A 23,334-nucleotide genomic window follows, 5' to 3' on the forward strand; every position below is an offset into this window, starting at 1 on the left:
GGCAAGTTGTGCATCAAGCATAGACACAGAGTTCTCCCATATTAACAGTGACTTGATGACAAACGTAAAAGTGACCCCTTACTTGCTCTAGTTACACTTGGGAGGTGTTAATCTTTGAGGTGTATAAATACTCCGAAATTACCATCTCTTATAAGGGTCTGAGCATGGTGCAGTGGGTTAAAGCGTACCTGTTATGCAAGCCGCTGGAAGGCTTCTGTGCTGGCTAGGGTTCGAGTCTCCTGGTGGGAAAGTGTTCTTAAGTTGTATAACTTCACTTGCGCATTTAGGCAAGTTGTGCATCAAGCATAGACACAGAGTTCTCCCATATTAACAGGGACTTGATAAAAAACGTAAAAGTGACCCCTTACTTGTTCTAGTTGCGCTTGGGAGGTGGTAATCTTTAGGGTGTATAAATACTTCGAAATTACCATCTCTTTTAAGAGTCTGAGCGTGGTGCAGTGGGTTAAAGGCGTACCTGTTATGCCAGTTGCTTGAAGGCTTCTCTGCTGGCTAGGTTTCGAGTCTCTTGGTGGGAAAGTGTTCTAAAGTTGTATAACTTCACTTGCGCGTTTAGGCAAGTTGTGCATCAAGCATAGACACAGAGTTCCCCCATATTAACACGGACTTGATGAAAACCTAAAAGTGACCAATTACTTGCTCTAGTTGAGCTTGGGAGGTGGTAATCTTTAGGGTGTATAAATACTCCAAAATTACCATCTCTTTTAAGGGTCTGAGCGTGGTGCAGTGGCTTAAAGGCGTACCTGTTATGCCAGTTGCTGGAAGGCTTCTGTGCTGGCTAGGGTTCGAGTCTCCTGGTAGGAATGTGTTCTAAAGTTGTATAACTTCACTTGCACTTTTAGGCAAGTTGTGCATCAAGCATAGACACAGAGTTCTCCCATATTAACAGGGACTTGATAAAAAACATAAAAGTGACCCCTCACTTCCTGTAGGTGCCCTTGGGAGGTGGTAATCTTTGGGGTGTATAAATACTCCGAAATTACAATCTTTTTTAACGGTCTGAGCGTGGTGCAGTGGGTTAAAGTTGTATATGTTATGCCAGTTGCTGGTAGGCTTCTGTGCTGGCTCGGGTTCGAGTCTCTTGGTGGGAAAGTGTTCCAAAGTTGTATAACTTTACTTGCGCTTTTCGGCCAGTTGTACATCAAGCATAGACACAGAGTTCTCCCATATTAACAGGGACTTGATAAAAAATATAAAAGTGACCCCTCACTTCCTGTAGTTGCCCTTGGGAGGTGGTAATCTTTGGGGTGTATAAATACTCCGAAATTACCATCTTTTTTAACGGTCTGAGCGTGGTGCAGTGGGTTAAATTTGTATATGTTATGCCAGTTGCTGGAAGGTTTCTGTGCTGGCTCGGGTTCGAGTCTCTTGGTGGGAAAGTGTTCCAAAGTTGTATAACTTCACTTGTGCGTTTAGGCAAGTTGTGCATCAAGCATAGACACAGAGTTCTCCCATATTAACAGGGATTTGATGAAAAACGTAAAAGTGACCCCTTACTTGCTTTAGTTGCGTTTGGGAGGTGGTAAACTTTAGGGTGTATAAATAATCCGAAATTACCATCTCTTTTAAGAGTCTGAGCATGGTGCAGTGGGTTAAAAGCATACTTGTCATGCCAGCTGCTGGAAGGCTTCTGTGCTGGCTAGGGTTCGAGACTCCTGGTGGGAAAGTGTTCTTAAGTTGTATAACTTCACTTGCGCATTTAGGCAAGTTGTGCATCAAGCATAGACACAGAGTTCCCCCATATTAACAGGGACTTGATGAGAAACATAAAAGTGACCCCTTACTTGCTCTAGTTGCGCTTGGGAGGTGGTAATCTTTAGGGTGTATAAATACTCCAAAATTACCATCTCTTTTAAGGGTCTGAGCATGGTGCAGTGGCTTAAAGGTGTACCTGTTATGCCAGTTGCTTGAAGGCTTCTCTGCTGGCTAGGTTTCGAGTCTCTTGGTGGGAAAGTGTTCTAAAGTTGTATAACTTCACTTGCGGGTTTAGGCAAGTTGTGCATCAAGCATAGACACAGAGTTCTCCCATATTAACAGGGACTTGATGAAAAACGTAAAAGTGACCCCTCACTTGCTCTTGGGAGGTGGTAATCTTTGGGGTGAATAAATACTCCGAAATTACCATATCTTTTAGGGGTCTGAGCGTGGTGCAGTGGATGAAAGGCGTACCAGTTATGCCAGTTGCTGGAAGGCTTCTGTGCTGGCTAGGGTTCGAGTCTCCTGGTAGGAAAGTGTTCTAAAGTTGTATAACTTCACTTGCACTTTTAGGCAAGTTGTGCATCAAGCATAGACACAGAGTTCTCCCATATTAAAAGGGACTTGATGAAAAACATAAAAGTGACCCCTGACTTACTGTAGTTGCACTTGGGAGGAGGTAATCTTTGAGGTGTATAAATACTCCAAAATTACCATCTATTTTAAGGGTCTGAGCCTGGTGCAGTGGGTTAAAGTTGTATCTGTTATGCCAGTTGCTGGTAGGCTTCTGTGCTGGCTCGGGTTCGAGTCTCTTGGTGGGAAAGTGTTCCAAAGTTGTATAACTTTACTTGCGCTTTTAGGCCAGTTGTACATCAAGCATAGACACAGAGTTCTCCCATATTAACAGGGACTTGATAAAAAATATAAAAGTGACCCCTCACTTCCTGTAGTTGCCCTTGGGAGGTGGTAATGTTTAGGGTGTATAAATACTCCGAAATTACCATCTTTTTTAACGGTCTGAGCGTGGTGCAGTGGGTTAAAGTTGTATATGTTATGCCAGTTGCTGGAAGGCTTCTGTGCTGGCTCGGGTTCGAGTCTCTTGGTGGGAAAGTGTTCCAAAGTTGTATAACTTCACTTGTGCGTTTAGGCAAGTTGTGCATCAAGCATAGACACAGAGTTCTCCCATATTAACAGGGACTTGATGAAAAACGTAAAAGTGACCCCTTACTTGCTCTAGTTGCGTTTGGGAGGTGGTAAACTTTAGGGTGTATAAATACTCCAAAATTACCATCTCTTTTAAGGGTCTGAGCGTGGTGCAGTGGGTTAAAGGCGTACCTGTTATGCCAGTTGCTGGAAGGCTTCTGTGCTGGCTAGGGTTCGAGTCTCTTGGTGGGAAAGTGTTTTAAAGTTGAATAACTTCACTTGCGCATTTATGCAAGTGGTGCATCAAGCATAGACACAGAGTTCTCCCATACTAACAGGGAATTGATGAAATACGTAAAAGTGACCCCTCACTTGCTCTAGTTTCCCTTGGGAGGTGTTAATCTTTGAGGTGTATAAATAATCCTAAATTACCATCTCTTTTAAGAGTCTGAGCATGGTGCAGTGGGTTAAAAGCATACCTGTCATGCCAGCTGCTGGAAGGCTTCTGTGCTGGCAAGGGTTCGAGTCTCCTGGTGGGAAAGTGTTCTTAAGTTGTATAACTTCACTTGCGCATTTAGGCAAGTTGTGCATCAAGCATAGACACAGAGTTCCCCCATATTAACAGGGACTTGATGAGAAACATAAAAGTGACCCCTTACTTGCTCTAGTTGCGCTTGGGAGGTGGTAATCCTTAGGGTGTATAAATACTCGAAAATTACCATCTCTTTTAAGGGTCTGAGCGTGGTGCAGTGGGTTAAAGGCGTACCTGTTATGCCAGTTGCTTGAAGGCTTCTCTGCTGGCTAGGTTTCGAGTCTCTTGGTGGGAAAGTGTTCTAAAGTTGCATAGCTTCACTTGCGGGTTTAGGCAAGTTGTGCATCAAGCATAGACACAGAGTTCTCCCATATTAAAAGGGACTTGATGAAAAACATAAAAGTGACCCCTGACTTACTGTAGTTGCCCTTGGGAGGTGGTAATCTTTGGGGTGAATAAATACTCCGAAATTAACATATCTTTTAGGGGTCTGAGCGAGGTGCAGTGGGTTAAAGGCGTACCAGTTATGCCAGTTGCTGGAAGGCTTCTCTGCTGGCTAGGGTTCGAGTCTCCTGGTGAGAAAGTGTTCTGAAGTTGTATATCTTCACTTGCGCGTTTAGGCAAGTTGTGCATCAAGCATAGACACAGAGGTCTCCCATAATAATAGGGACTTGATGAAAAACGTAAAAGAGACCCCTCACTTGCTCTAGTTGCGCTTGGGAGGTGGTAATCTTTAGGGTGTATAATACTCCAAAATTACCATCTCTTTTAAGGGTCTGAGCGTGGTGCAGTGGGTTAAAGGCGTACCTGTTATGCGAGTTGCTGGAAGGCTTCTGTGCTGGCTAGGGTTCGAGTCTCCTGGTAAGGAAAGTGTTCTAAAGTTGTATAACTTCACTTGCACTTTTAGGCAAGTTGTGCATCAAGCATAGACACAGAGTTCTCCCATATTAAAAGGGACTTGATGAAAAACATAAAAGTGACCCCTGACTTACTGTAGTTGCCCTTGGGAGGTGGTAATCTTTGAGGTGTATAAATACTCCGAAATTACCATGTATTTTAAGGGTCTGAGCGTGGTGCAGTGGGTTAAAGTTGTATCTGTTATGCCAGTTGCTGGTAGGCTTCTGTGCTGGCTCGGGTTCGAGTCTCTTGGTGGGAAAGTGTTCCAAAGTTGTATAACTTTACTTTCGCTTTTAGGCCAGTTGTACATCAAGCATAGACACAGAGTTCTCCCATATTAACAGGGACTTGATAAAAAACATAAAAGTGACCCCTCACTTCCTGTAGTTGCCCTTGGGAGGTGGTAATCTTTGGGGTGTATAAATACTCCGAAATTACCATTTTTTTTAACGGTCTAAGCGTGGTGCAGTGGGTTAAAGTTGTATATGTTATGCCAGTTGCTGGAAGGCTTCTGTGCTGGCTCGGGTTCGAGTCTCTTGGTGGGAAAGTGTTCCAAAGTTGTATAACTTTACTTTCGCTTTTAGGCCAGTTGTACATCAAGCATAGACACAGAGTTCTCCCATATTAACAGGGACTTGATAAAAAACATAAAAGTGACCCCTCACTTCCTGTAGTTGCCCTTGGGAGGTGGTAATCTTTGGGGTGTATAAATACTCCGAAATTACCATTTTTTTTAACGGTCTGAGCGTGGTGCAGTGGGTTAAAGTTGTATATGTTATGCCAGTTGCTGGAAGGCTTCTGTGCTGGCTCGGGTTCGAGTCTCTTGGTGGGAAAGTGTTCCAAAGTTGTATAACTTCACTTGTGCGTTTAGGCAAGTTGTGCATCAAGCATAGACACAGAGTTCTCCCATATTAAATGGGACTTTATGAAAAATGTAAAAGTGACCCCTCACTTGCTCTAGTTGCCCTTGGGAGGTGGTAATCTTTGGGGTGAATATATATTCCGAAATTACCATCTCTTTTAAGGGTCTGAGCGTGGTGCAGTGGGTTAAAGGCATACCTGTTATGTCAGTTGCTGGAAGGCTCCTCTGCTGGCTAGGGTTCGAGTCTCCTGGTTGGTGTTACGAACCCGGATCCAGTGTCCGAGCCAGGAGCAGTAACGACCCCGCCATCTGTGGGTCAGCTCCCGAAACCCCCGCCAAACGGACGACGTCACCTGGTGAGGACAAGGTGTACCAGCCACAAGGGCCAGTTTCCAGTCCTGTGCAGCTCACAACACAGCTGCTCCTGACCTCTGGTGAGGTGGTGCTCCGACGACAGCGCCATCTATGGACTGGATACGTCAGGTGTTTGTGCCCGAGCCCGTAAGTGAGGTGTTTTAGTGTCCCGGTTATTGATGACGTGTCTGCTAACAGAGTCAACCTGGGACTACTGTGGTGGGAATCGAGTCAGTCTACCCGAGGCAGCCAGTCTCCATACCTTGAACTTTGCTGCAGCTGTTGTGACGTCGTCCCCCCGGAAGAACACTGTGGTGTGTTAAGCCTGCCAGTGGAGTGGCAGTAAAAGGATTTACCCGGGACCGACTGTTGGAGACGATCATCCACTGGGGTACTGAAGACAGGAGAGTGATTTGTGGTGTCACACGAGGCTCCTGTCTAGGGCGTTCCCCTTTTATCGTTCGTGGAGTGGCCGTACCAGCCTTATTGGCTCAGAACCTGCCAGTAGACCAGCTGGACGTGTGGTTGACGGCCTCCACGGCGGTGCCCCCAGTGGACCTGTGTTTTGGCTGACCTGTGGCCAGGGTAGGCTCAACTTCTTTGGAGAATTCGTTGTGAGGCCACGAAGAAAGCACCAAGGACTCGGCACCGAGAGTTATGGCACCAGCGTCTTCAGCAGAAGACATCGATTGTGGATTAATCCCCTTGTAAAGTGTTAATACCCCTCCCCCTTGTGCACTCTTTTATTTTATATATTTAATCGGTGATGGTGTTAATTATAATATTAAGTTCTTAACTTTCTTTCCCTACTCCCTTTTAAGTTACTTGCGTCACGGATCTCATCCCTTGATAGCCACTACTGGCTTGGGAACGGATACATATATCTTCCTCTAACAACATCAGAGTAAGAACCCCGTTGCGTCCCGAGAGGGCCGTAACAGTCGGAAAGTGTTCTAAAGTTGTATAACTTCACTTGCGCGTTTAACCAAGTTGTGCATCAAGCATAGACACAGAGTTCTCCCATAATAACAGGGACTTGATGAAAAACGTAAAAGTGACCCCTCACTTGCTCTAGTTGCCCTTGGGAGGTGGTAATCTTTGGGGTGTATAAATACTCCGCAATTACCATCTCTTTTAAGTGTCTGAGCGTGGTGCAGTGGGTTAAAGGCGTACCTGTTATGCCAGTTGCTGGAAGGCTTCTGTACTGGCTTGGGTTCGAGTCTCCTGGTGGGAAAGTGTTCTAAAGTTGTATAACTTCACTTGTGCATTGAGGCAAGTTGTGCATCAAGCAAAGACACAGAGTTCTCCCATATTAAAAGGGACTTTATGAAAAACGTAAAAGTGACCCCTCACTTGCTGTAGTCGCCCTTGGGAGGTGGTAATCTTTGGGGTGTATAAATACTCCGAAATTACCATTTCTTTTAAGAGTCTGAGCGTGGTGCAGTGGGTTAAATTTGTATCTGTTATGTCAGTTGCTGGAAGGCTTCTGTGCTGGCTCGGTTCGAGTCTCTTGGGGGGAAAGTGTTCCAAAGTTGTATAACTTCACTTGCGTGTTTAGGCAAATTGTGCATCAAGCATAGACACAGAGTTCTCCCATATTAAAAGGGACTTTTTGAAAAACGTAAAAGTGACCCCTCACTTGCTCTAGTTGCCCTTGGGAGGTGGTAATCTTTGGGGTGTATAAATACTCTGAAATTACCATCTCTTTTAAGGGTCTGAGCGTGGTGCAGTGGGTAAAGGGCGTACCTGTCATGCCAGTTGCTGGAAAGCTTCTGTGCTGGCTAGGGTTCGAGTCTCCTAGGTGGGAAAGTGTTCTAAAGTTGTATAACTTCACTTGCGCGTTTAGGCAAGTTGTGCATCAAGCATAGACACAGAATTCTCCCATATTAACAGGAACTTGATGAAAAACGTAAAAGTGACCCCTCACTTGCTCTAGTTGCCCTTGGGAGGTGGTAATCTTTAGGGTGTATAAAAACTCCGAAATTACCATCTCTTTTAAGGGTCTGAGCGTGGTGCAGTGGGTTAAGGGCATACCTGTCATGCCAGTAGCTGGAAGGATTCTGTGCTGGCTAGGCTCGAGTCTCCTGGTGGGAAAGTGTTCTATAGTTGTATAACTTCACAAGCGCGTTTAGGCAAGTTGTGCATCAAGCAAAGACACAGAGTTCTCCCATATTAAAAGGGACTTGATGAAAAACGTAAAAGTGACCCCTCACTTCCTCTAATTGTGCTTGGAAGGTGGTAATCTTTAGGGTGTATAAATACTCCGAAATGACCATCTCTTTTAAGGGTCTGAGCGTGGTGCAGTGGGTTAAAGGTGTACCTGTTATGCCAGTTGCTAGAAGGCTTCTCTGCTGGCTAGGGTTCGAGTCTCTTGGTGGGAAAGTGTTCTAAAGTTGTATATCTTCACTTGCGCGTTTAGGCAAGTTGTGCATCAAGCATAGACAAAGAGTTCTCATATATTAACAGGGACTTGATGAAAAACGTAAAAGTGACCCCTCACTTGCTCTAGTTGCCCTTGGGAGGTGGTAATCTTTGGGGTGTATAAATACCCCGAAATTACCATCTCTTTTAAGGGTCTGAGCGTGGTGCAGTGGGTTAAAGGCGTACCTGTTATGCCAGTTACTGGAAGTCTTCTGTGCTGGCTAGGGTTTGAGTCTCTTGGTGGGAAAGTGTTCTAAAGTTGTATAACTTCACTTGCGCGTTTAGGCAAGTTGTGCATCAAGCATAGACACAGAGTTTTCCCATATTAACAGGGACTTGATGAAAAAAGTAAAAGTGACCCCTAACTTGCTCTAGTTGCCCTTCTAAGGTGGTAATCTTTGGGGTGTATAAATACTCCGAAATTATCATCTCTTTTAAGGGTCTGAGCGTGGTGCAGTGGGATAAAGGCGTACCTGTTATGCCAGTTGCTGGAAGGCCTCTGTGCAGACTAGGGTTCGTGTCTCATGGTGGGAAAGTGTTCTAAAGTTCTATAACTTCACTTGCGCGTTTAGGCAAGTTGTGCATCAAGCATAGACACAGAGTTCTCCCATATTAAAAGGTACTTTATGAAAAACTTTAAAGTGACCCCTCACTTGCTCTAGTTGCGCTTGGGAGGTGGTAATCTTTAAGGTGTATAAATACTCCGAATTTACCATCTCTTTTTAAGGGTCTGAGCATGGTGCAGTGGGTAAAGGGCGTACCTGTCATGCCAGTTGCTGGAAAGCTTCTGTGCTGGCTAGGGTTCGAGTCTCCTAGGTGGGAAAGTGTTCTAAAATTGTATAACTTCACTTGCGTGTTTAGGCAAGTTGTGCATCAAGCATAGACACAGAATTCTCCCATATTACCAGGGACTTGATGAAAAACGTAAAAGTGACCCCTCACTTGCTCTAGTTGCCCTTGGGAGGTGGTGATCTTTAGGGGGTATAAATACTCCGAAATTACCATCTCTTTTAAGGGTCTGAGCATGATGCAGTGGGTTCAAGGCATACCTGTTATGCCAGTTGCTGGAAGGCTTCTGTGCTGGCTATTGTTCGAGTCTCCTATTGGGAAAGTGTTCTAAAGTTGTATAACTTCACTTGCGCGTTTTGGCAAGTTGTGCATCAAGCATAGACACAGAGTTCTCCCATATTAACAGGGACTTGATGAAAGACATAAAAGTGACCCCTCACTTGCTCTAGTTGCCCTTGGGAGGTGTTAATCTTTGGGGTGTATAAATACTCCAAAATTACCATCTCTTTTAAAGGTCTGAGCGTGGTGCAGTTGGTTAAGGGCGTACCTGTTATGCCAGTTGCTGGAAGGCTTCTGTGCTGGCTAGGGATCGAGTCTCTTGGTGGGAAAGTGTTCTAAAGTTATATAACTTCACTTGCGCATTTAGGCAAATTGTGCATCAAGCATAGACACAGAGTTCTCATATATTAACAGGGACTTGATAAAAAACGTACAAGTGACCCCTTAGTTACTCTAGTTGTCCTTGGGAGGTGGTAATCATTGGGGTGTATAAATACTCCAAAATTACCATCTCTTTTAAGGGTCTGAGCGTGGTGCAGTGGGTTAAGGGCATACTTGTCATGCCAGTTGCTGGAAGGCTTCTGTGCTGGCTAGGGTTCGAGTCTCCTGGTGGGAAAGTGTTCTAAAGTTGTATAACTTCACATGCGCGTTTAGGCAAGTTGTGCATCAAGCATAGACACAGAGTTCTCCCATATTAAAAGGGACTTGATGAAAAATGTAAAAGTGACCCCTCACTTGCTCTAATTGCGCTTGGGAGGTGGTAATCTTTAGGGTGTATAAATACTCCGAAATGACCATCTCTTTTAAGGGTCTGAGCGTGGTGCAGTGGGTTAAAAACGTACCTGTTAAGCCAGTTGCTGGAAGGCTTCTCTGCTGACTAGGGTTCGAGTCTCTTGGTGGGAAAGTGTTCTAAAGTTGTATAACTTCACTTGCGCGTTTAGGCAGGTTGTGCATCAAGCATAGACAAAGAGTTCTCATATATTAACAGGGATTTGATAAAAAACCTAAAAGTGACCCCTCACTTGCTCCAGTTGCCCTTGGGAGGTGGTAAACTTTGGGGTGTATAAATACCCCGAAATTACCATCTCTTTTAAGGGTCTGAGCGTGGTGCAGTGGGTTAAAGTTGTATCTGTTATGCCAGTTGCTGGAATGCTTCTGTGCTGGCTAGTGTTTGAGTCTCCTGGTGGGAAAGTGTTCTAAAGTTGTATAACTTCACTTGCACGTTTAGGCAAGTTGTGCATCAAGCATAGACACAGAGTTCTCCCATATTAACAGTGACTTGATAAAAAACGTAAAAGTGACCCCTTACTTGCTCTAGTTGAGCTTGGGAGGTGGTAATCTTTAGGGTGTATAAATACTCCAAAATTTCCATCTCTTTTATGGGTCTGAGCGAGGTGCAGTGGGTTAAAGGTGTACCTGTTATGCCAGTTGCTGGAAGGCTTCTCTGCTGGCTAGGGTTCGAGTCTCCTGGTGGGAAAGTGTTCTTAAGTTCTATAACTTCACTTGCACGTTTAGGCAAGTTGTGCTTCAAGAATAGACACAGAGTTCTCCCATATTAAAAGGTACTTTATGAAAAACTTTAAAGTGACCCCTCACTTGCTCTAGTTGCGCTTGGGAGGTGGTAATCTTTATGGTGTATAAATACTTCGAAATTACCATCGATTTTAAGGGTCTGAGCTTGGGGCAGTGGGTTAAGGGCGTACCTGTCATGCCAGTTGCTGGAAGGCTTCTCTGCTGGTAAGTGTTCGAGTCTCTTGATGGGAAAGTGTTCTAAAGTTGTATATCTTCACTTGTGCGTTTAGGCAAGTTGTGCATCAAGCATAGACAAAGAGTTCTCATATATTAACAGGCACTTGATAAAAAACGTAAAAGTGACCCCTCACTTGCTCTAGTTGCCCTTGGGAGGTGGTAATCTTTGGGGTGTATAAATACCCCGAAATTACCATCTCTTTTAAGGGTCTGAGCGTGGTTCAGTGGGTTAAAGACGTACCTGTTATGCCAGTTGCTGGAAGGCTTCTCTTCTGGCTAGGGTTCGATTCTCCTGGTGGGAAAGTGTTCTAAAAATGTATAACTTCACTTGCGCATTTAGGCAAGTTGTGCATCAAGCATAAACAAAGAGTTCTCATATATTAACAGGGACTTGATGAAAAACGTAAAAGTGACCCCTCACTTGCTCTAGTTGCCCTTGGGAGGTGGTAATCTTTGGGGTGTATAAATACTCCAAAATTACCATCTCTTTTAAGGGTCTGAGTGTGGTGCAGTGGGTTAAAGTTGTATCTGTTATGCCAGTTGCTGGAAGGCTTCTGTGCTGGCTAGTGTTCGAGTCTCCTGGTGGGAAAGTGTTCCCCAGCAAACACAAATCATCTAGAAAACGTTTGTCTATCTCTTCCCATAGGCGTGGGAATGATTTGCATTGAGAATGGTGCAGGAGAGCCTTTGAGAAACTTTTAATCAAAAAATCCAAACACAAAGGTTTTATAATAAATTGTTTTTCTCAACTTTTTTGTTCCTAATGTATTACAAATAGTTTTTACATGTTTAAATATAAAATTTATGGTGTTTTTTTTTGTAAAATTCATTAATAAATTATGAATGATATATTTTGGCTGAGTGAAACTTTCAAAATCCATTTTGTTATAATATGATCAGAAAAAAGCAGTTTTCCAAATTTTCTAAAAATCGCTCTTTTTAACACAATTTGATTCCTTATGCATTCCACTAAACACTAATATCATGTTTAAATATATAATTTATGTATTATTCCCTAAGATAATTTATATAAATTATAAAAGTTGCTGGAAAGTGGTGTGAAAGAATCTGAAAACGTTTTGTTGTCTTATATTGGTGTGTTCTTATTAACTAGAGTGAGTAAGAGTGACTGAAGGTGAGTGAGAGTGCCAGAGAGTGTGTAAGTGTGAGTAAGAGTGAGTATAAGTAAGAGTGACTGGGAGTGAGTAAGAGTGACAGAGTGAGTAAGAGTGAGAGTAAGGGTGACAGAATGAGTAAGAGTGAGAGTAAAAGTGATTGAGAGTAAAGGTGAGTATGAGAGTAAGAGTGATTGAGAGTTAGAGTGAGAGTAAGAGTGATTGAGAGTTAGTGAGAGTAAGAGTGATTGAGAGTAAGAGTGAGTGAGAGTAAGAGTGATTGAGAGTAAGAGTGATTGAGAGTAAGAGTGATTGGGAGTAAGAGTGATTGAGAGTAAGAGTGATTGGGAGTAAGAGTGATTGGGAGTAGGAGTAAGAGTGAGAGTAGGAGTAAGAATGAGAATAAGAGTGATTGAGAGTAAGAGTGAGTAAGAGTAAGAATGAGAGTAAGAGTGATTGAGAGTAAGAATGATTGAGAGTAAGAGTGATTGGGAGTAAGAGTGATTGGGAGTAAGAGTGATTGGGAGTAAGAGTAAGAGTGAGAGTAAGAATGAGAATATGAGTGATTGAGAGTAAGAGTGATTGGGAGTAAGAGTAAGAGTAAGAATGAAAGTAGGAGTGATTGAGAGTAGGAGTGATTGGGAGTAGGAGTGATTGGGAGTAAGAGTGATTGAGAGTAAGAGTAATTGAGAGTAAGAGTATGAGAGTAAGAGTGAGAGAGTGAGTATGAATGGGTAAGGGTGACTGAGAGTAAGAGTGACAGAGTAAGAATGACAGAGTAAGAGTGATAGAGAGTAAGAGTGACAGAGAGTAAGAGTTACAGAGAGTAAGAGTGACAGAGAGTAAGAGTGACAGAGATAAGAACATAAGAACAAAGGTAACTGCAGAAGGCCTATTGGCCCATACGAGGCAGCTCCTATTCTATAACCACCCAATCCCACTCATATACTTGTCCAACCCGTGCTTGAAACAATCGAGGGACCCCACCTCCACAATGTTACGCGGCAATTGGTTCCACAAATCAACAACCCTGTTACTGAACCAGTATTTACCCAAGTCTTTCCTAAATCTAAACTTATCCAATTTATATCCATTGTTTCGTGTTCTGTCCTGTGTTGATACTTTTAATACCCTATTAATATCCCCCCGGTTATGTCCATTCATCCACTTGTAAACCTCTATCATGTCACCCCTAACTCTTCGCCTTTCCAGTGAATGCAACTTAAGCTTTGTTAATCTTTCTTCATATGAAAGATTTCTAATTTGGGGAATTACCTTAGTCATCCTACGCTGGACACGTTCAAGTGAATTTATATCCATTCTATAATATGGCGACCAAAACTGAACTGCATAATCTAAATGGGGCCTAACTAGAGCAAGATATAGCTTGAGAACCACACCAGGTGTCTTGTTACTAACGCTGCGATTAATAAATCCAAGTGTCCGATTTGCCTTATTACGAACATTTATGCATTGATCCTTTTGTTTTAAATTCTTACTAATCATAACTCCCAGATCCCTTTCGCAATCCGACTTCGCAATCACAACACCATCTAGCTCGTATCTTGTAACTCTATCGTCATTACCTAACCTCAGAACTTTACATTTATCAGCATTAAACTGCATCTGCCAATCCTTTGACCATTTCAAAACCCTATCTAGATCAACTTGAAGTGATAGTGAGTCCTCCTCCGAATTAATTTCCCTATCGATTTTCGTATCATCGGCAAATTTGCAAATGTTGCTACTCAAACCTGAATCTAAATCATTTATATATATTATAAACAACAGAGGTCCCAGGACAGAGCCTTGAGGCACTCCACTTACAACATTTTCCCACTCTGACTTGATTCCATTTATACTAACTCTCTGTTTCCTTTGGTATAGCCATGCCCTAATCCAGCTTAATACAGCACCCCCAATACCATGAGACTCTATTTTTTTAATCAGTCTTTCATGTGGCACTGTATCAAAAGCTTTGCTAAAGTCAAGGTATACAACATCGCAATCCTTACCACTATCAACTGCCTCAACAATGCTAGAATAAAAAGATAACAAATTTGTTAAACATGAACGGCCATTTATAAAACCATGTTGCGACTCAATTATTAATTTATGTTTTTCAAGATGAAGACGAATTTTATTTGCTATTATAGATTCGAGTAACTTTCCCACAATAGACGTTAGGCTAATTGGTCGATAGTTAGACGCAAGTGATCTATCTCCTTTCTTATAAACTGGTATCACATTAGCAACTTTCCAAAACTCTGGCACTCTGCCTGACTCTATTGATTTATTAAATATGGTTGACAGTGGGTCACAAAGCTCCTCTTTGCATTCTTTAAGCACCCTAGCAAACACTTCATCCGGCCCTGGGGATTTGTTTGGTTTGAGTTTTACTATTTGTTTAAGAACATCCTCCCTGGTAACTGCTAAACTCGTCAACCTGTCCTCGTCCCCACCCACATAGACTTGTTCGGCTGAAGGCATATTGTTAAGTTCCTCTTTAGTAAATACAGATACAAAATATTTATTAAAAATACTACTCATCTCTTCATCACAATCTGTTATTTGACCTGTCTCAGTTTTTAATGGACCTATCCTTTCCCTAGTCTTAGTACGATATAACTGAAAAAAACCCTTTAGGATTTGTCTTTGCTTGCCCTGCTATGCGAACTTCATAGTTTCTTTTTGCTTTCCTTATCTCTTTTTTAACATTTCTAACCAGTTGTACGAATTCCTGTTCTAAAGTGACCTCCCCATTTTTAATCCTTTTGTACCAAGCTCTCTTTTTACCTATAAGGTTCTTCAAATTCTTTGTTATCCACTTTGGGTCATTAGTATACGATCTATTCAATTTGTATGGTATACTACGTTCCTGTGCTTTGTTTAGAATATTCTTAAATGAGTTATATATTGAATCCACATCGAAATCCCCATTTAAGTCACCTATCGCTGGGTTCATGTCTCGCTCCAAGACCGGCCCACACCCCATACCCAAGCCTTTCCAATCAATTTGACCCAAAAAATTTCTTAGGCTATTAAAATCAGCTTTTCGAAAATCTGGCACTTTAACAGACTTTTCTCCTACTGGTCTATTCCATTCTATGCTAAATCTGATTTCTTTGTGATCACTGCTCCCTAGCTCACTCCCTATTTCGATGTCATTAATTTGCGTTTCCCTGTTAGTTAACACTAAATCTAAAATATTATTTTCCCGTGTTGGTTCCTTAATGTGTTGCGTAAGAAAGCAATCGTCAATTAATTCTAGAAAATCTTCTGCTTCACTATTCCCTGTTTTGTTCAACCAGTTTATTCCGCTAAAATTAAAGTCACCCATGACATAAATACTGTTAGATCTAGATGCTCTAGATATTTCATCCCATAGATGCTTTGCTTCCATTCTGTCTAAATTTGGTGGCCTATATATTACTCCTATTATAATATTATTAGCTTTTTCGTTTAATTCAATCCAAATAGTTTCTGTGTGTGGCTCTGTTTTGATTCCCTCTTTGAGACTACATTTCAAATTGTCCCTAACATATATGGCTACTCCACCTCCTCGTCTAATATATCTATCTGTGTGAAATAGTTTAAATCCATATATTTGATATTCAGCTAATAGTTCTCTATTTTCTACATTCATCCACGTTTCGGTAAGTGCAATAATATCTATTTTTTCTGTGCAGACAAGAGCATTTAATTCGTTAATTTTGTTTCTTAGACTTCTACTGTTTGTGTAATATACCCTAAGTGAATTGTTATTTTGCGGACCTTCTCTTTCCCTGATCGTTTTGCCAATTCCTTTCTCCCACAAACACATACTTTTATTACCTCCTTCCTCCAAATCAATTCCCATACCTCTATCTACTAACAGTTTAAACCCAAACAAACACCTCTAACCACTTCTAGCGAGTTCGCAACAGCAACAACCCCAGCTCTCGATAGATGCACCCCATCACGAGCATACATTTCATTTCTTCCATAGAAGTGTTCCCAAATGTCTATGAAAGATATTGCATTTGATTTGCAATATCTTTCCAGCCGGCAATTGACACCAAGTGCCCTCGATATGCATTCATTTCCCACTCCCTTTCTTGGAAGAATGCCACATATGATCGGGATTCCTCCCTTGCTCCTAACTAACTCTATGGCTGTTTTATACCTCTGAATCAGTTCCTCACTCCTGACTCGACCAACATCATTTCCTCCCACGCTAATGCAAATAATGGGATTGTTCCCATTACCAGCCATAATATCATTCATGTTGTTTATAATATCACCAATGCCAGCTCCGGGATAGCAAACCCTTAACCTGTTCCCCCTATCTCTAGCACAAAACGTTCTATCCAAATACCTTATCTGGGAATCTCCCACAACAAATGTTTGCTTAGGTACTTCCTTTACTTTCTGCAGAGTGACAGAGAGTAAGAGTGACAGAGAGTAAGAGTGACAGAGAGTAAGAGTGACAGAGTATGAGAGTGAGTAAGGATGACTGAGAGTAAGAGTGATTAATAGTGCATAAGAGTGATTGAGAGTTAGAGTGAGAGTAAGAGTGATTGAGAGTTAGTGAGAGTAAGAGTGATTGAGAGTAAGAGTGATTGAGAGTAAGAGTGATTGAGAGTAAGAGTGATTGAGAGTAAGAGTGATTGGGAGTAAGAGTGATTGAGAGTAAGAGTGATAGGGAGTAAGAGTGATTGGGAGTAGGAGTAAAAATGAGAATAAGAGTGATTGAGAGTAAGAGTGAGTAAGAGTAAGAATGAGAGTAAGAGTAATTGAGAGTAAGAGTGATTGAGAGTAAGAGTGATTGAGAGTAAGAGTGATTGAGAGTAAGAGTGATTGGGAGTAGGAGTGATTGGGAGTAAGAGTAAGAGTGAGAGTAAGAGTAAGAATGAGAATAAGAGTGATTGAGAGTAAGAGTGATTGGGAGTAAGAGTAAGAGTAAGAATGAGAGTAGGAGTGATTGAGAGTAGGAGTGATTGGGAGTAGGAGTGATTGGGAGTAAGAGTGATTGAGAGTAAGAGTAATTGAGAGTAAGAGTATGAGAGTAAGAGTGAGAGAGTGAGTATGAATGGGTAAGGGTGACTGAGAGTGAGTAAGAATGACAGAGTAAGAGTGACAGAGAGTAAGAGTGACAGAGAGTAAGAGTGACAGAGAGTAAGAGTGACAGAGAGTAAGAGTGACAGAGAGTAAGAGTGACAGAGTAAGAGTGACAGAGTAAGAGTGACAGAGAGTAAGAGTGACAGAGAGTAAGAGTGACAGAGAGTAAGAGTGACAGAGAGTAAGAGTGACAGAGAGTAAGAGTGACAGAGTAAGAGTGACAGAGAGTAAGAGTGACAGAGAGTAAGAGTGACAGAGAGTAAGAGTGACAGAGTTAGAGTGATTGAGAGTTAGTGAGAGTAAGAGTGATTGAGAGTAGGAGTGATTGAGAGTAAGAGTGATTGAGAGTAAGAGTGATTGAGAGTAAGAGTGATTGGGAGTAAGAGTGATTGAGAGTAAGAGTGATTGAGAGTAAGAGTGATTGGGAGTAAGAGTGATTGGGAGTAGGAGTAAGAGTGAGAGTAGGAGTAAGAATGAGAATAAGAGTGATTGAGAGTAAGAGTGAGTAAGAGTAAGAATGAGAGTAAGAGTGATTGAGAGTAAGAGTGATTGAGAGTAAGAGTGATTGGGAGTAAGAGTGATTGGGAGTAAGAGTGATTGGGAGTAAGAGTAAGAGTGAGAGTAAGAATGAGGATATGAGTGATTGAGAGTAAGAGTGATTGGGAGTAAGAGTAAGAGTAAGAATGAAAGTAGGAGTGATTGAGAGTAGGAGTGATTGGGAGTAGGAGTGATTGGGAGTAAGATTGATTGAGAGTAAGAGTAATTGAGAGTAAGAGTATGAGAGTAAGAGTGAGAGAGTGAGTATGAATGGGTAAGGGTGACTGAGAGTGAGTAAGAGTGACAGAGTAAGAGTGACAGAGAGTAAGAGTGACAGAGAGTAAGAGTGACAGAGAGTAAGAGTGACAGAGAGTAAGAGTGACAGAGAGTAAGAGTGACAGAGTAAGAGTGACAGAGTAAGAGTGACAGAGAGTAAGAGTGACAGAGAGTAAGAGTGACAGAGAGTAAGAGTGACAGAGAGTAAGAGTGACAGAGAGTAAGAGTGACAGAGTAAGAGTGACAGAGAGTAAGAGTGACAGAGAGTAAGAGTGACAGAGTAAGAGTGAGTATGAGAGTGAGTAAGGATGACTGAGAGTAAGAGTGAGTAATAGTGCGTAAGAGTGATTGAGAGTTAGAGTGAGAGTAAGAGTGATTGAGAGTTAGTGAGAGTAAGAGTGATTGAGAGTAAGAGTGATTGAGAGTAAGAGTGATTGAGAGTAAGAGTGATTGGGAGTAAGAGTGATTGGGAGTAGGAGTAAGAATGAGAATAAGAGTGATTGAGAGTAAGAGTGAGTAAGAGTAAGATTGAGAGTAAGAGTGATTGAGAATAAGAGTGATTGGGAGTAAGAGTGATTGGGAGTAAGAGTAATAGTGAGAGTAAGAGTAAGAATGAGAATAAGAGTGATTGAGAGTAAGAGTGATTGGGAGTTACAATAAGAGTAAGAATGAGAGTAGGAGTGATTGAGAGTAGGAGAGATTGGGAGTAGGAGTGATTGGGAGTAAGAGTGATTGAGAGTAAGAGTAATTGAGAGTAAGAGTATGAGAGTAAGAGTGAGAGAGTGAGTATGAATGGGTAAGGGTGACTGAGAGTGAGTAAGAATGACAGAGTAAGAGTGACAGAGAGTAAGAGTGACAGAGAGTAAGAGTGACAGAGAGTAAGAGTGACAGAGTAAGAGTGACAGAGTAAGAGTGACAGAGAGTAAGAGTGACAGAGAGTAAGAGTGACAGAGAGTAAGAGTGACAGAGAGTAAGAGTGACAGAGTAAGAGTGAGTATGAGAGTGAGTAAGGATGACTGAGAGTAAGAGTGAGTAATAGTGTGTAAGAGTGATTGAGAGTAAGAGTGAGTAATAGTGTGTAAGAGTGATTGAGAGTAAGAGTGAGTAATAGTGCATAAGAGTGATTGAGAGTGAGTGATTATGAGAGAGTTAAGAGTGTGAGGTGTGAGAGGGTAGCAGGTCAGCAAAGCAGGATGTGTGGTCACAGATAGGCCTAGGCCAAGGCCTCATGATCTCTAATGTTGGTTTTTATATATATGTTGGATTTTTTGTCCTGTTTCAAATTATAATTATTTAGCAGGAATGTAATAAGATATTGCACAGTATTAATGTGACAATAATATATGCATTATTTCCTTGATAATCAAACTTGTTGTTCAAAGATAATATACAATCTTTGAAGGAAACATTTTGAGAGCGCGAGCTGGCAACACTAGGCTGGTGGTGAGAGAGACATGGTTAGTTGTGCTCAGACCTTCAGTGGTGAAGGGTGTGTCCCAGCTGGCCGCCACCCACCAGCCGCCACCACCCACCACCCACCACCAGCCGCCACCCGCCAGCACCCACCACCCACCCAACCCGCCACCACCCACCATCACCCACCACCACCCACCACCACCCGCCACCACCAGCCGCCACCCGCCACCCGCCACTACCCACCACCAGCCGCTACCACCCACCACCAGCCGCCACCCGCCACCACCCACCACCCACCACCAGCCGCCACCCGCCACCACCCACCACCCACCACCAGCCGCCACCCGCCACTACCCACCACCCACCACCAGCCGCCACCCGCCACCACCAGCCGCCACCAGCCGCCACCCGCCACCCGCCACCGCCACCCGCCACCACCACCCGCCGCCACCACCACCCACCACCCACCACCAGCCGCCACCCACCACCAGCTGCCACCACCCACTACCCACCACCAGCCGCCACCCGCCAGCACCCACTACCCACCGCAACCCGCCACCACCCACCATCACCCACCACCACCCGCCACCACCCACCACCAGCCGCCAGCCGCCACCCGCCACCACCCACCACCAGCCGCCACCACCCACCACCAACCACCGGCCACCACCCGCCACCCACCACCACCCACCACCACCCGCCACCCGCCACCACCCACCACCCACCACCAGTCGCCACCCACCACCACCCACCACCCACCACCACCCGCCACCCACCACCAGCCGCCACCCACTACCACCCACCACCAGCCGCCACCCGCCACCACCCACCACCCACCACCAGCCGCCACCCGCCACCACCCGCCACCACCCACCACCCACCACCAGCCGCCACCCACCACCAGCCGCCACCCGCCACCGCCACCACCACCACCCCCACCCACCACCCGCCACCACCCACCACCAGCCGCCACCCACCACCACCCACCACCAGCCGCCACCCACCACCAGCCGCCACCCACCACCAGCCGCCACTCGCCACCACCCACCACCCACCACCAGCCGCCACCACAACCACCCACCACCAACCGCCACCCGCCACCACCCACCACCTGCCGGCACCCACCACCAGCCACCACCCGCCACCACCCACCACCAGCCGCCACCCACCACCAGCCGCCACCCGCCACCAGCCGCCACCCGCCACCACCCACCACCCACCACCAGCCGCCACCCGCCACCACCCACCACCCACCACCAGCCGCCACCCACCACCAGCCGCCACCCGCCACCGCCACCACCACCACCACCACCCACCACCCGCCACCACCCACCACCAGCCGCCACCCACCACCAGCCGCCACCCACCACCAGCCGCCACCCACCACCAGCCGCCACCCGCCACCACCCACCACCCACCACCAGCCGCCACCACAACCACCCACCACCAACCGCCACCCGCCACCACCCACCACCAGCCGGCACCCACCACCAGCCGCCACCCGCCACCACCAGCCACCACCCACCACCAGCAGCCACCCACCACCAGCCGCCACCCGCCACCACCCACCACCAGCCACCACCCGCCACCACCCACCACCAGCCGCTACCACCCACCACCAGCCGCCACCCGCCACCACCAACCACCCACCACCAGCCGCCACCCGCCACTACCCACCACCCACCACCAGCCGCCACCCGCCACCACCAGCCGCCACCAGCCGCCACCCGCCACCGCCACCCGCCACCACCACCCGCCGCCACCACCACCCACCACCCACCACCAGCCGCCACCCACCACCAGCTGCCACCACCCACTACCCACCACCAGCCGCCACCCGCCAGCACCCACCACCCACCGCAACCCGCCACCACCCACCATCACCCACCACCACCCGCCACCACCCACCACCAGCCGACAGCCGCCACCCGCCACCACCCACCACCAGCCGCCACCACCCACCACCAACCACCGGCCACCACCCGCCACCCACCACCACCCACCACCACCCGCCACCACCCACCACCCACCACCAGTCGCCACCCACCACCACCCACCACCCACCACCACCCGCCACCCACCACCACCCGCCACCCGCTACCACCCACCACCAGCCGCCACCCGCCACCACCCACCACCAGCCGCCACCCGCCACCACCCACCACCCACCACCAGCCGCCACCCACCACCAGCCGCCACCCGCCACCGCCACCACCACCACCACCACCCACCACCCGCCACCACCCACCACCAGCCGCCACCCACCACCACCCACCACCAGCCGCCACCCACCACCAGCCGCCACCCACCACCAGCCGCCACTCGCCACCACCCACCACCCACCACCAGCCGCCACCACAACCACCCACCACCAACCGCCACCCGCCACCACCCACCACCTGCCGGCACCCACTACCAGCCGCCACCCGCCACCACCCGCCACCACCCACCACCAGCCGCCACCCACCACCAGCCGCCACCCGCCACCAGCCGCCACCCGCCACCACCCACCACCCACCACCAGCCGCCACCCGCCACCACCCACCACCCACCACCAGCCGCCACCCACCACCAGCCGCCACCCGCCACCGCCACCACCACCACCACCACCCACCACCCGCCACCACCCACCACCAGCCGCCACCCACCACCACCCACCTCCAGCCGCCACCCACCACCAGCCGCCACCCGCCACCATCCACCACCCACCACCAGCCGCCACCACAACCACCCACCACCAACCGCCACCCGCCACCACCCACCACCAGCCGGCACCCACCACCAGCCGCCACCCGCCTCCACCAGCCACCACCCACCACCAGCCGCCACCCACCACCAGCCGCCACCCGCCACCACCCACCACCAGCCACCACCCGCCACCACCCACCACCAGCCGCTACCACCCACCACCAGCCGCCACCCGCCACCACCCACCACCCACCACCAGCCGCCACCCGCCACTACCCACCACCCACCACCAGCCGCCACCCGCCACCACCAGCCGCCACCAGCCGCCACCCGCCACCGCCACCCGCCACCACCACCCGCCGCCACCACCACCCACCACCCACCACCAGCCGCCACCCACCACCAGCTGCCACCACCCACTACCCACCACCAGCCGCCACCCGCCAGCACCCACCACCCACCGCAACCCGCCACCACCCACCATCACCCACCACCACCCGCCACCACCCACCACCAGCCGACAGCCGCCACCCGCCACCACCCACCACCAGCCGCCACCACCCACCACCAACCACCGGCCACCACCCGCCACCCACCACCACCCACCACCACCCGCCACCCGCCACCACCCACCACCCACCACCAGTCGCCACCCACCACCACCCACCACCACCCGCCACCCACCACCAGCCGCCACCCGCTACCACCCACCACCAGCCGCCACCCGCCACCACCCACCACCCACCACCAGCCGCCACCCGCCACCACCCACCACCCACCACCAGCCGCCACCCGCCACCGCCACCACCACCACCACCACCCACCACCCGCCACCACCCACCACCAGCCGCCACCCACCACCACCCACCACCAGCCGCCACCCACCACCAGCCGCCACCCACCACCAGCCACCACTCGCCACCACCCACCACCCACCACCAGCCGCCACCACAACCACCCACCACCAACCGCCACCCGCCACCACCCACCACCTGCCGGCACCCACCACCAGCCGCCACCCGCCACCACCCACCACCAGCCGCCACCCACCACCAGCCGCCACCCGCCACCAGCCGCCACCCGCCACCACCCACCACCCACCACCAGCCGCCACCCGCCACTACCCACCACCCACCACCAGCCGCCACCCACCACCAGCCGCCACCCGCCACCGCCACCACCACCACCACCACCCACCACCCGCCACCACCCACCACCAGCCGCCACCCACCACCACCCACCACCAGCCGCCACCCACCACCAGCCGCCACCCACCACCAGCCGCCACCCGCCACCACCCACCACCCACCACCAGCCGCCACCACAACCACCCACCACCAACCGCCACCCGCCACCACCCACCACCAGCCGGCACCCACCACCAGCCGCCACCCGCCAGCACCAGCCACCACCCACCACCAGCCGCCACCCACCACCAGCCGCCACCCGCCACCACCCACCAC

This window comes from Procambarus clarkii, chromosome 21 (assembly GCF_040958095.1).
Source record: "Procambarus clarkii isolate CNS0578487 chromosome 21, FALCON_Pclarkii_2.0, whole genome shotgun sequence".
Classification (NCBI taxonomy): domain Eukaryota; kingdom Metazoa; phylum Arthropoda; class Malacostraca; order Decapoda; family Cambaridae; genus Procambarus; species Procambarus clarkii.